We start from the raw sequence: 11602 nt of genomic DNA, 5'->3' as shown, positions 1-11602 counted from the left end.
GAGGCTCAGAGTGTGGTTGGAAAGACGTCTGAGACCATATATGAAAAGAGTCACCCCCAATGGCAGGTGGATCAAGTTGCTGCCCATCCTCTGCTCATCTCTATCTGTGTGGCCCTATTAAAATTCTCTGACTAGAAGTTCCCATTGTGGCTTAGCCAGTTAAGAACCAGACAGAGTGTCTGCGAGGATGCAGGTTCAATCCCTGGCCTTGTTCAGTGTGTTAAGGATCCAGAGTTGTTGTGAGGTGTGGTGTAGGCCACAGATGCAGCTCGGATCCCGCATTGCTGTGGCTGTGATGTCAGCTGGCAGCTGTAGCTCCAGTTTGATCCCAGCCTGGAACTTCCATATGCTACAGGTAGAGTCATAAAAAGAGAAGGAAAAAAGGGAAAAAATTCCCCGCCTTTTGCCCATTACCCAATTTGTGTATGAACAAGGATACTGCCTCTCATCTCAGGATTCCCAGACCTCATAGGACCCAGCATTTAGCAAGCCCAGTAAATGTGTATTATAGAATGATGTATGCCACAAACGTCACAGTACAAAATTCATTCAAATTGTCTTAGACAACAAGATACAGGACAGAATAGGAGAGAAAAAAAGGAAATAGAAATTATTGAGAGGCTACTATTTACTGGGCACTCTATATGCCTGATTTTATGTATGAGTTATAATCCTCTAAGATAACATCATGCTTATTTTCCATAGAAGGGAGTTGCAGCTCAGTGAGTTGGATATCACAGCAAAGGATACACAGCTTCTATCAGCTCAAACCCAAACACCACACTTCTCCCCGTAATGAGGCTTTTGTCCTCCAGCAGCTAATAGTTCCTGCACCTCTGACATCGCAGAATCAATGACCAAAAACTCAGGGTGTGTCTAGTCCATGGGCCAGATCACCAGCTTAAAAACAGAGGTTCAAAGAGAGGTATGTGGCCAAAGCTACTGAAACAGTTAGTTTTTTGTTTGTTTTTTTTTTTTAAAAAAAAAAAAGGATGAAAAGTCTGTTAGTAAAGCTAGTATGTTTCACAATCACAAATCGCTCTATTTATACACTATTGTGATTAAATTTACAAGTATATTTTATAGTTCATAAAAGCTTCTAAATAATTCCACATTGTTTGATCTAATGTACCGTTATAAAAATGACAAATATTTCCCATTCACACAGACTTAAATCTTTTATAACTATAAAAAGTTGGGTTCTTTTTTTTTTTTTTTTTCACAAAGTACCCGAAACCTCACTCTTAGAAAATAGGCCAAGACTATGAACTAAAACCCCGTCAGAGAAAGCACAACTCAGAGAAAAGCCTCCTCAAACGATCATTAAAGTAATAATTAAATACCAGAAAAGGGCAAAGGCATTTGCTCCTTTAAAAATCAAAAGAAATAATAAAATAAAATAAACCCTCTGTGAAAATCGCCTCCGTCATCTTTAAAAGCTTTCCCAAATTCCAAATGGCTCTGTTATTAGCAATTCTTGATGCATGAGGTCGTCGTTTAAGAATAAATCTTTAAGTAATTCAAAACAAGGACTCTTCAGTAAATAGTTGAAATTAAGGGGGGAGTTAGAGTCATCTGGTTTCCATTAGGATGATAAAATAGTTCACTTGAAACCTTTTACAAGATGCTTTGTTACTGGGAGGTGTCCGACCATCTCACTCCATCACTAGCCATTTGACACAACATAAAAGGCTTCAAAAGCCATGTTAGGCCTCTTAATCAAAAACTAATTGTAATAGATATTGGGGAGTGTTAACACAGTGACCGCTGGGTTGTAGCTGTGGTGTGGAAGCGGCAGTGAACATTAAACACAACCCCGAGTTGATAGGGCTTATCTCAATTTCAGAGCTAAGTGCTAAGTACTACAGGCCAGTATCTCCTGCTATTGCTCTGTACCACTTTTGGAGTTAATTGCCCCATAAGGCTTCATCTTCTTAATGAAATTTATAGCACTGTCAGAGAACTTGGTAGATACTGCTGCAGTTTAGGAGACTTTACAGAAAACAGAGACATAAACAGAGAGGAAAAGAAAATACATACATTGAGCCTAATGCATCCGTAGTCTTCACTGAGTGATGTGGGCTCTCCAGGCATCAGGGAGGCAGAGACAGCACGTTAACTCTCTCTGGCCCAAAATGGAATATTCATGGCATACACTCTGATGGTAAGCCCATCATTAGTGTCATAGGCCCTGGTAGGTATTTGATAAATACTTAATGGTCGGCTTTGCAAGACCAGACCTGCTAGGTCTGAGAAGCATGAGCTATGTGGGCCTGTGCCTAACCCAGTGTCTCAGATGTGGCTGGCACTCAAGAAAGGTTTTCTGGGTGATTGATGAATGAATAAATGATCTCACTAAAGGAGAGTTCTCCATCATTTGCAGAGTGCTTTCAAGTTTGATCCCCACAACCATCCACTGGACAGGCCTAGCTTTTCATTAATGACTGATCCAGTCCTGGAACTGGCACTTTGAGGCTCTCATTTCAATGTTCTTAACCTCAGATGGACTGGAGAATGGTCTGTGAATGGCCTGTGCTCTAAATTTGGCCCAGAAGGATCTGAGAAGCTCAAGATTAAGTGTGATTCTGGATCCTGCTTTGGATCCCAGAACTGAAAAAAAAAAAAAAAATTTTTTTTTGAGGAAAAACTGGTGAAATCTGGAGTTTAATAGTATTGGACTAAATTGTAGTTAATTTCATTGTATCATAGGTTAGCATTTAGGGCTAGCTGGGTGAAGAGTATAGAGGTATTCTCTGTACTCCTTTGAATTATTCTGTTACTCTAGGATCATTTCAAAATAAAAAGGTTTTGACATTAACTCCATATTATCAAGGCACAAAAGATATTACATAAAATATATAAAATAGCATAAGAAATTATATTACTTCCCTATGCTGGCAAGTGGTTTTTCTAATTCATGCCCATTCTATCTCTGCTCAGTCTTCCCTGAGCCCTCCTTTGCTCCCCACAAAATTCTACTTGAATCTCTGGTTTCTATTGTTCTATTGTTGTTTACATTCACCATTTATGCATGTTACAAATGCTTCCATGCTACTGTGAACTCACCAAGGTAAAGGATGTTGCCTTGTGTATCTTCAAGCCCTCAGAGTTGTTCATTTGAAACCATCTGAGCATAAATCCACAGAAAGAAAAAAAAAAAGATTTAACAAAAATTACCTTGATTCCAAAGATGTTATTATAGAAATTAGAAGATTGGTTTGACTACTTTGAAAGTGTCCAAAATAGGGAGTTCCTACTGTGGCTCAGTGGGCTAATGATCTAGCTTGTCGCTGTGGAGGCACCTGTTAGATCCCACCCTGGTGCAGTCAGCTCAGATTTGATCCCTGGCCCGGAAACTTCCAAATGCTGCAGGGGAGGCAAAAGAAAAAAGAAAAAAAGAAAAAAAATTTGAAAAGAAAGTGTCCTGGAGTTCCCGTAGTGGTTCAGTGGTTAACAAATCCGACTAGGAACCATGAGGTTGCGGGTTTGATCCTTGGCCTTTCTTAGTGGGTTAAGGATCTGGAGTTGCCCTGAGCTGTGGGTGGTAGATTGCAGACGCAGCTCGGATCCTGAGTTGCTTTGGCTCTGGCGTAGACCTGCGGCTACAGCTCTAATTAGACCCCTAGCCTGGGAACCTCCATATGCCACAGGTGCGGCCCTAGAAAAGACAAAAAAAAAAGTGTCCAAAATAATAATGGCCAGGACATGGCAGGCAGTTTATTCCTCTCACATCGGAGTGATTCAAAAGGCTCTCTTCCTCAAGGTGGTCCAGTAACTCAGCCTCTTTTCATCTTGTTGTATGACATGCCCTAAAGGCTTGCTGTTAAGAGCCGGTACAAAGTTGGCTCAGTATAACCCCAAGTCCAGGCTTCAGCCTGCCTGAAATGGGAAGGAGGAAGGAAAGGGCCGGCAATTTCCTTTTGAAAGCACTAAAGAGGAGTTCTCACTATGGCACAGTGAGTTAAGAATCTGACTGCAGCAGCTTAGATACAGTTTCTGGCCTGGGAACTTTCCTATGCCACAGGTGTAACAAAAAAAACAAACAAACAAACAAACAAAAAAAAAACAGAAAAGCAGTTTCACAAAACATACAAAACATTTCATTCTTCTATTTAGACCAGAATATAGTCAAATGTCCACTCCTACCTGCAAGGACTGCTGGGAAACACAGTCCAGCTAAATAGCCTAAAAATCACCTAAAACAGACAAGAGAAAGTTGAATATTAGAGCACTATTCTGAATCCCTGATACATTTATTTTATCTTATAGAAATTCACCTATTAAGATGTTTATTTTTCTTACAGAAGTTGATTTACAAAGCATATTAGTATTTTTTACAACAGCATTTCTGAAATAAAATTTACATACCATGCAATGTACTCCTTTTTTTTTTTTTAAGTTCATGTGCCAGTGGCTTTTAGTATAGTTGTGCAACTATCACCACTATCTGATTTCAGAACATTTTTATCACTCCAAAAAGAAACCTTGCACCACTAGCAGGCACTCTCCTTTTCCCCCTCTCCCACCCCTGCTGACCATTAATCTAATTTCTGTCTCCATGAATTTGCCAGTCATGGACATTTCATGTAGATGGAATTATACAATATGCAGCTTTTTGTGTCTGGCTTATTATATTTACTATGATATTTGTAAAGTTCATCTGTGTTGTAGCACATATTAATATTTCATTACTTTTTATGACCAAATAATATCAATTGTGTGTGGGGTATACCATGTTTATTCAGTCAAGTAATAAATTGACTTGGGTTGAACATTTGAGTTGCTTTCACTCTTTGACCATTGTAAATAATGCTGCTCAGGACATTCCTTAAGAAGTTTTGCATGGAAATGTATTTTTAGTTCTCCTGAGAACCTACCTAAGCATGGAATTACTGGGTCATATGGTAACTCTATGCTTAATATTTTAAGAGACTACCAACTATTTCCCAAAGTGGCTATACCATTTCACGATCTTACTAACAATGCATGAAGATCTCAATTTCCCTATATCTTTACCAACACTTTTTATTGTCTGTCTTTTTTTTTTTCATTTTTGCCATTAGAACTAATGAATAAATACAGTAAAGTCGCAGGAAACAAAATTAACATATAGAAATCTGCTGTGTTTCTATGCACTAACAACAAATAAATAAATTAAGAAAATAATTCTATCTAGAATTGCATCAAAAATTATAAAATCCATTGGAATAAATCTAAATATGGAGGTAAAAGACCTATACTCAGAAAAATATAAGACACTGATGGAAAAAATTGAAGACAATACAAGCAAATGGAAAGATATACCATGCACATGACCTAGGAAAATTAATATTATTAAAATAACCATACTATCCAATGCAATCTATAGATACAATGCCATCTCTATGAAAGTACCAGTGGCATTTTTTTTTTACAGAACTAGAACAAATACTTCTAAAATTTGTATGAAAACACAAAAGACCCTGAATAGCAAAAACAATCATGAGAAAGAACAAAGCTGGAGGTTTCATGCTCCCTGATTCCAAACTATACCTCAAAGCAACAGTTATCAAAACACTATGGTACTGGCAAAAATAATAATAATAATAATAATAAAAAGCCAGATGCTTAAATCGTGGAACAGAATAGAGAGCCTGAAATGAACCCACATTTATATGGTCAATTAATTTGCAACAAAGAAAGCAAGCCTGTACAATGAGGAAAAGACAGACACTTGAAAAAATGGGGTTGAGAAAACTGAATAGCTACATGCAGAAGAAACTGGACCACTTTCTCAACTATTTACAAAAATAAACTCAAAATGGATGAAAGATTTAAGCACAAGACCTGAAACCATAAAACTCATAGAAGAAAGCAAAATAGTACAGTCTTTTACATTAGTCTCAGCAAAATATATATATATATATATATATATATAAATTTGGATATGTGTCTTCAGGCACTGGAAATAAAAATAAAAAGGCACTACAGTAATTAAAAAGCTTTTGCACAATGAAGGAAACTAGTAACAAAATGAAAAGACCCCCTACTGAATGGGAAAAGATATTCACAAACAATGTATCTGATAAGGTATTGTTGCCCCAAATATACAAAGAACACATACAAATAAACATCAAAAAAATCCAAACAATTGAAAAGTGATTTTATTCTTGGAATTCCCATTGTGGCTTAGCAATGATGAACCTGACTTGTATCTATGAGCATTTGGGTTCGAACCCTGGCCCTGCTCAGTAGGTTAAGGATCCAGCCTTACCATGAGCTTTGGTATAGGTCGCAGACAAGGCTCAGATCTGGTGTTGCTGTGGTGTAGGTCAGCAGCTGCAACTCTGATCTGACCCCTAGTCTGGGAACTTCCATAAGTCATGGGTGTGACCCTAAAAAAACAAAAAACAAAAAAGAAAGAAAGAAAAATGGACGGAGGACTTTAATAAACTTTTCTCCAAATAACATATACCAATGGCCAAAGATCAAGAGAAGATGCTTGATATCACTAACAGTAGGAAAACACAAATCAAAACCACAATGTGAGACCACCTCATCACTGTTGGAAAGGCTATTACCAAAAAGACAACATGGAGTTTCCAATGTGGTGCAGTGGATTAATGATCTGGCTTGTCTCTGTGGCATTGCTGGTTCAATCCCCAGCCTGGCATAGTGGGGTAAGGATCCCGCATTGCTGCAATTATGGCGGAGGTAGCAGATATGGCTCAGATTCAGATCCCCAGCCCAGGAACTTCCATATGCCGCACATGCCACCAAAAAACAGGGGAAAAAAGACAACAGCTAACAGATGTTAGAGGTGACATAGAGAAAAGGAAACTCCCACTGTTGGTGGGATTGTAAATTGGTGCAGCCACTGTAAAGAACAGTATGGAGGTTTCTCAACAAATTAAAAATAGAAAAACATTTCTTAAAAAGGAAAAAATTAAGGAAAAAACTACCATACAATCCAACAACCCCATTGCTAGGTATTTTTCCAAAGAAAACAAAAACTTTAATTTAAAGTATGGACCTATGAGTATTATTATAAGTGAAATAACTCAAACAAAGAGAAATACTGCATGATTTCTTTTATATGCAGAATCTAAAAAACAAAGCAGGAGTTGTTCGGTGGTGCAGCAGGGTAAAGATTTGGCATTGTCACTGCAGTGACTTGGGTTGCTGCTGTGGCACAAGTTCAGTCTTTGGCATGGGAAATTCTGCATGCTGTAGGTGCAGCCAAATAAAATAAAATAAAATAAACAAAGGGACATAATGAAACAGAAACAGACTTATTGATACAGAAAACAAATTAGTGGTTGCCAGAGAGGAGGGTTTGGGGGGGTAAGTGAAATAGGTGAGGGAAATTAAGTACAAACTTCCAGTTACAAAATAAATAAGTTATGGAGATGACATGTACAGCATAGGAAATATAGTAAATAATATTGTAGTATCTTTGTATGGCAATAGATGGTATCATAACTAGACTTATCATAGTGATCACTTTATAATGTATAGAAGTAATGAATTACTATGTTGAGCATTAGGAATAAACATCATGTTGTAGGTCAATTATTTTTCAAAAAGACACAAATGCATAGAAAAAGAGATCAGATTTGTGGTTAGAAGAGATGGGGCTGGGGGAGGGGGAAAGGGATGAGGGTGGTCAAAAAATATCAACTTCCAGCGCAAAGAGATGTAATGCACAAGACTAATATAGTTAACACTGATATGTGCTACATGTGAAAGTTAAAAGAGTAAATCCTAATTATCAACAGGAAAAAATAAGGTTTTTTTTCTTTTTCTTTTACCTTGTATCTCTATTAAATGACAGACATTCACTAAACTTATGGTAGTAATCATTTCATGATGTATGTAGGTCATATCATTATGCTGTACACCTTAAACTTACATAGTGCTGCATGTCAATTATATCTCAATAAGACTAGAAGAAAGGAGTTCCCACTGTGGCTCAATGGTAACGAACCCTACTGGTATCCATGAGGACTCAGGTGCAATCCCTGGCCTTGCTCAGTGGGTTAAAGGATCCGCATCGCTGTGAACTGTGGTGGGTGTCACAGACATAGCTCAGATCCTGTGTTGCCACAGCTGTGGCATAGGGTACAGCCGCAGCTCCGATTCAACCCCTAGCCTGGGAACTTCCATATGACATGATGCGGTCCTAAAAAGATAAAACTGGAAGAAAAAAGAATAAAACAAGAAAAAAAATGGAACTGTTTTCTGAATTTTATTTCCAGTTTATTCATTATTAATGTATAGAAATACAATTGATTTTTGTGTATTGTTCTTGTATTCTGCAACCTTGCTAAACTCACCTATTAGCTCTAACAATTTTTGGTAAATTTATTAGAATTTTCTATAAACAAGATTTGTCATCTTCAAAGAGAAGTTTTATTTCTTTCTTTTTAGTCCAAATGCCTTTTATTTCCCTTTCTCACCCAATTGCCCTGACTAGAATAGCCAGTATAATGTAGAATAGGAATGAAAAGAGTACACATCCTTATCTTGTTCCCAATCTTGTTTTTGATTCTGATCTTTCACCATTAAGTATGCCATTAGCTCTGGGTTTTTCACTGGTGATCTGCACAATTTAGGAAAAAGAAAATTCCCTTTAATTTCTGGTTTGTTCAGTGTTTTTATGAATGGGTGTTGAATGTTGTCAAATACTTGTGCTAAATCTTCATATTCTAAATTAAATTAAATTAACCAGGTTATTGATCCTTTCATATGTTGCTGGTCTTACTTTGTTAGCATTTTGTTGAGGATATTTATAGCTATGTTATCAAAGAATATTAGTCTATAGTCCTTGTAATGTTATTGACTGGTTTTGGTATAAGGATAGTTCTGGTCTCATTGTGTTAATTCTTCTTTAAATATTTGAAAGGATTAATCAGTGAAGCCATGTAGGCCTTGGCTTTTCTGTGGGAAATTTTTTTTTTTCCTAATTCAACATCTTTACTTTTACAGGTGAATTTACTTATTTTTTTTTCTCATATCAGTTTCAGCAGTTGGTGTGTTTCTAGAAATTTATTCATTTTATCTAGATTACCTAATTTGTTAGCAACAAATTGGATATAGTTTTCCCACAGATCTTTTAATTTTGTAAGGTGATAGAGATACCCCTCTTTCATTACTAATTTTAGTAATTTGTGCCTTTTTTTTTTTTTTGGTTAATCTAGTTAAAATTTGTCAATTTCGTTGATCTTTTCAACTAACAAACTTTGGGATTTAATTTTCTCTATTGTTTTCCAACCTCTATTTCATTTATTACTGCTCTACTCTTTATTATTCCCTTGCTTGCTTTGGGTTTAATATGCTCTTCTTTTTCTAGTTTCTTAAGGTAGAATTTTTTTTTTTTTTTTTTTTGTCTTTTTGCCATTTCTTGGGCCGCTTCCGCGGCATATGGAGGTTCCCAGGCTAGGGCTCTAATCAGAGCTGTAGCTGCCAGCCTACGCCAGAGCCACAGCAACGCAGGATCCGAGCCGCGTCTGCAACCTACACCACAGCTCACGGCAACGCCGGATCCTTAACCCACTGAGCAAGGGCAGGGATCGAACCTGCAACCTCATGTTTCCTAGTCGGATTTGTTAACCACTGCGCCACGACGGGAACTCCTTAAGGTAGAAATTTAAGCTAATGATTTGAGATCTTTCTTCCTCTTAATATTGGTGCTTACCACTACAAATTTCCCTATAACACTGCTTTAGCATAAGCTGTGTAGGTTGTGTTTTCCTGTTCATTCATCTCAAAGTATTTAACAACTTGCCTTTGTGATTTATTCTTTAGCTCATTGGTTATTTAGAAGTATGTTGTTTAATTTCCCTATATTGGTAAATTTTCCAAAAATCCTTGTAATCGATCTCTAATTTCACTCCATGATGGTCAAAGGATATACTTATATACTTTGTGTGATTTCAGTCCTTCAAAATTTGTTGCAGTCTTAACTGGAGAATGTTCCATATGTACTGGAGGCCAATTTGTATTTTGTAGTTGTTGGGTGGAGTAACCTGTAGACCTCTGTTAAGTCTTGTTGGTTTATACTGTTGTATATATTGTTTCTGTTTTCTTTTTGATCTTCTGTCTGGTTGGTCTATCTATTTTTGGAAGTGGAGTAGTGAATCTTCCAACTATTATTTTTGAATTCTCTACTTCTCGCTTCAATTATATCAGTTTTCATTTAATATATTTTGGTACTCTGTAGTGCATATTTGTTTATCATTATTAAGGCTTGCTGATGGACTGATCCTCTTGTTATTATAAAATACCACTCTTGGAGCTCCTGTTGTAGCGCAGCAGAAATGAATCCACCTAGGAACCATGAGGTTGCAGGTTTGATCCCTATCCTTGCTTAGTGGGTTGGGGATCCGGCACTGCCGTGAGCTGTGGTAGAGGTCATTGATGCGGCTCGGATCTGGCGTTGCTGTGGCTCCAGTGTAGGCCGGTGGCTGCAGCTCCGATTAGACTACTAGCCTGGAAACCTCTATATGCTGGGGGTGCGGCCCTAAGAGGACAAAATACAAAATAAAATAAAATAAAATGAAATGAAATGAAATTCCACTTTTTATATCTAGTAACAATTTTGTCTTAAAGTTTATTTAATATGAAATAATATAGCCAGAACAGCTCTCCTTTGGTTACAGTTTGACAGCCATAGTTTGTCCTATTATTTTACTTTCAACCTATTTGTGTCTTTGATCTAAAGTGTGTCTTTTATAGACTGCATATAGTTAGATCATGTTTTTTTATCCACTTTGCCAGTCTCTGCCTTTGATTGAAGTAGTCCATTTATATTAGGTAATTACTGATAAGATAGGATTTACATCTACAATTTTGCTATTTGTTCTCTATATATCCTTTTTATACCACTATTTATTCATAACTTCTTTCATTTGTGCTAATTAGATATTTTATAGTATACTAGTCCTTGCTGTTTATTTTACTATTTTTTTTGTTGTTGTTGTTATTTTCTTCGTAGTTGCCCTGGGTATAATCAAACATCCTAACTTACGATAATCTAGTTTGGATTAATACTAATTTAATTTCAATATTATAGCAAAATTTTACACCAGTGTATCTCCATTTTATACCCCTCTTTTGTACAATTATTATCATATAACTTATAGCTTTAAGCATATCATTGTAAGCACATCAACATGGTTTGATAATTCTTTCTTTATGCAGTTGACTTTTAAATAAGACAAGAAAAGATTTAAAAGCAAAAACACATTTATACCATCTTCAATGTAGGTATATTTATGAGTCACTGTCTAACATCATTTTATTTCAACCTGGAGAACTCTCTTTAGTATTTCCTGTAGGGTAGGTATGCCAGCCACAATCTTTCATTTTTGTTCATTAGGGAATAATTTTATGGTGTATCTAGATGTGAATCTCTCAAAGTTTATACTACTTGGAGTTCTTGAATGTGCAGATTAATGGTTTTCTTCAAATTCGGAAAGGTAGCAGATATTATTTCCTCACAATTTTTCAACTTTTTCCCTCTCCTTGTCTTCTGTGATCCCCACTGTGTATATTTTGGTACACTGTAGAATGTTCCATAGGTCTCTGAGGCTCTGTATATTTTTACTCTTTTTTTTTTTTT

General features: G+C 36.6%; 1 long non-coding RNA gene across 1 annotated transcript in view; it reads right to left on the bottom strand.

The window, feature by feature from the left end:
* Positions 339-11602, bottom strand: part of LOC106507726 — a 33108-nt gene continuing 21844 nt past the window's right edge. The window contains exons 2-3 of the long non-coding RNA XR_002345968.1: positions 4147-4196; positions 339-3127 (exon numbers count right to left, since the gene is read on the bottom strand). This is a non-coding gene — a long non-coding RNA (uncharacterized LOC106507726). The remainder of the gene's footprint in view (positions 3128-4146; positions 4197-11602) is intronic.

Source organism: Sus scrofa, chromosome 7 (genome assembly GCF_000003025.6).
Source record: "Sus scrofa isolate TJ Tabasco breed Duroc chromosome 7, Sscrofa11.1, whole genome shotgun sequence".
NCBI classification, from domain to species: domain Eukaryota; kingdom Metazoa; phylum Chordata; class Mammalia; order Artiodactyla; family Suidae; genus Sus; species Sus scrofa.
Note: the sequence above shows the minus strand (reverse complement) of the source record. Positions and strands in the feature narration are given on the sequence as shown.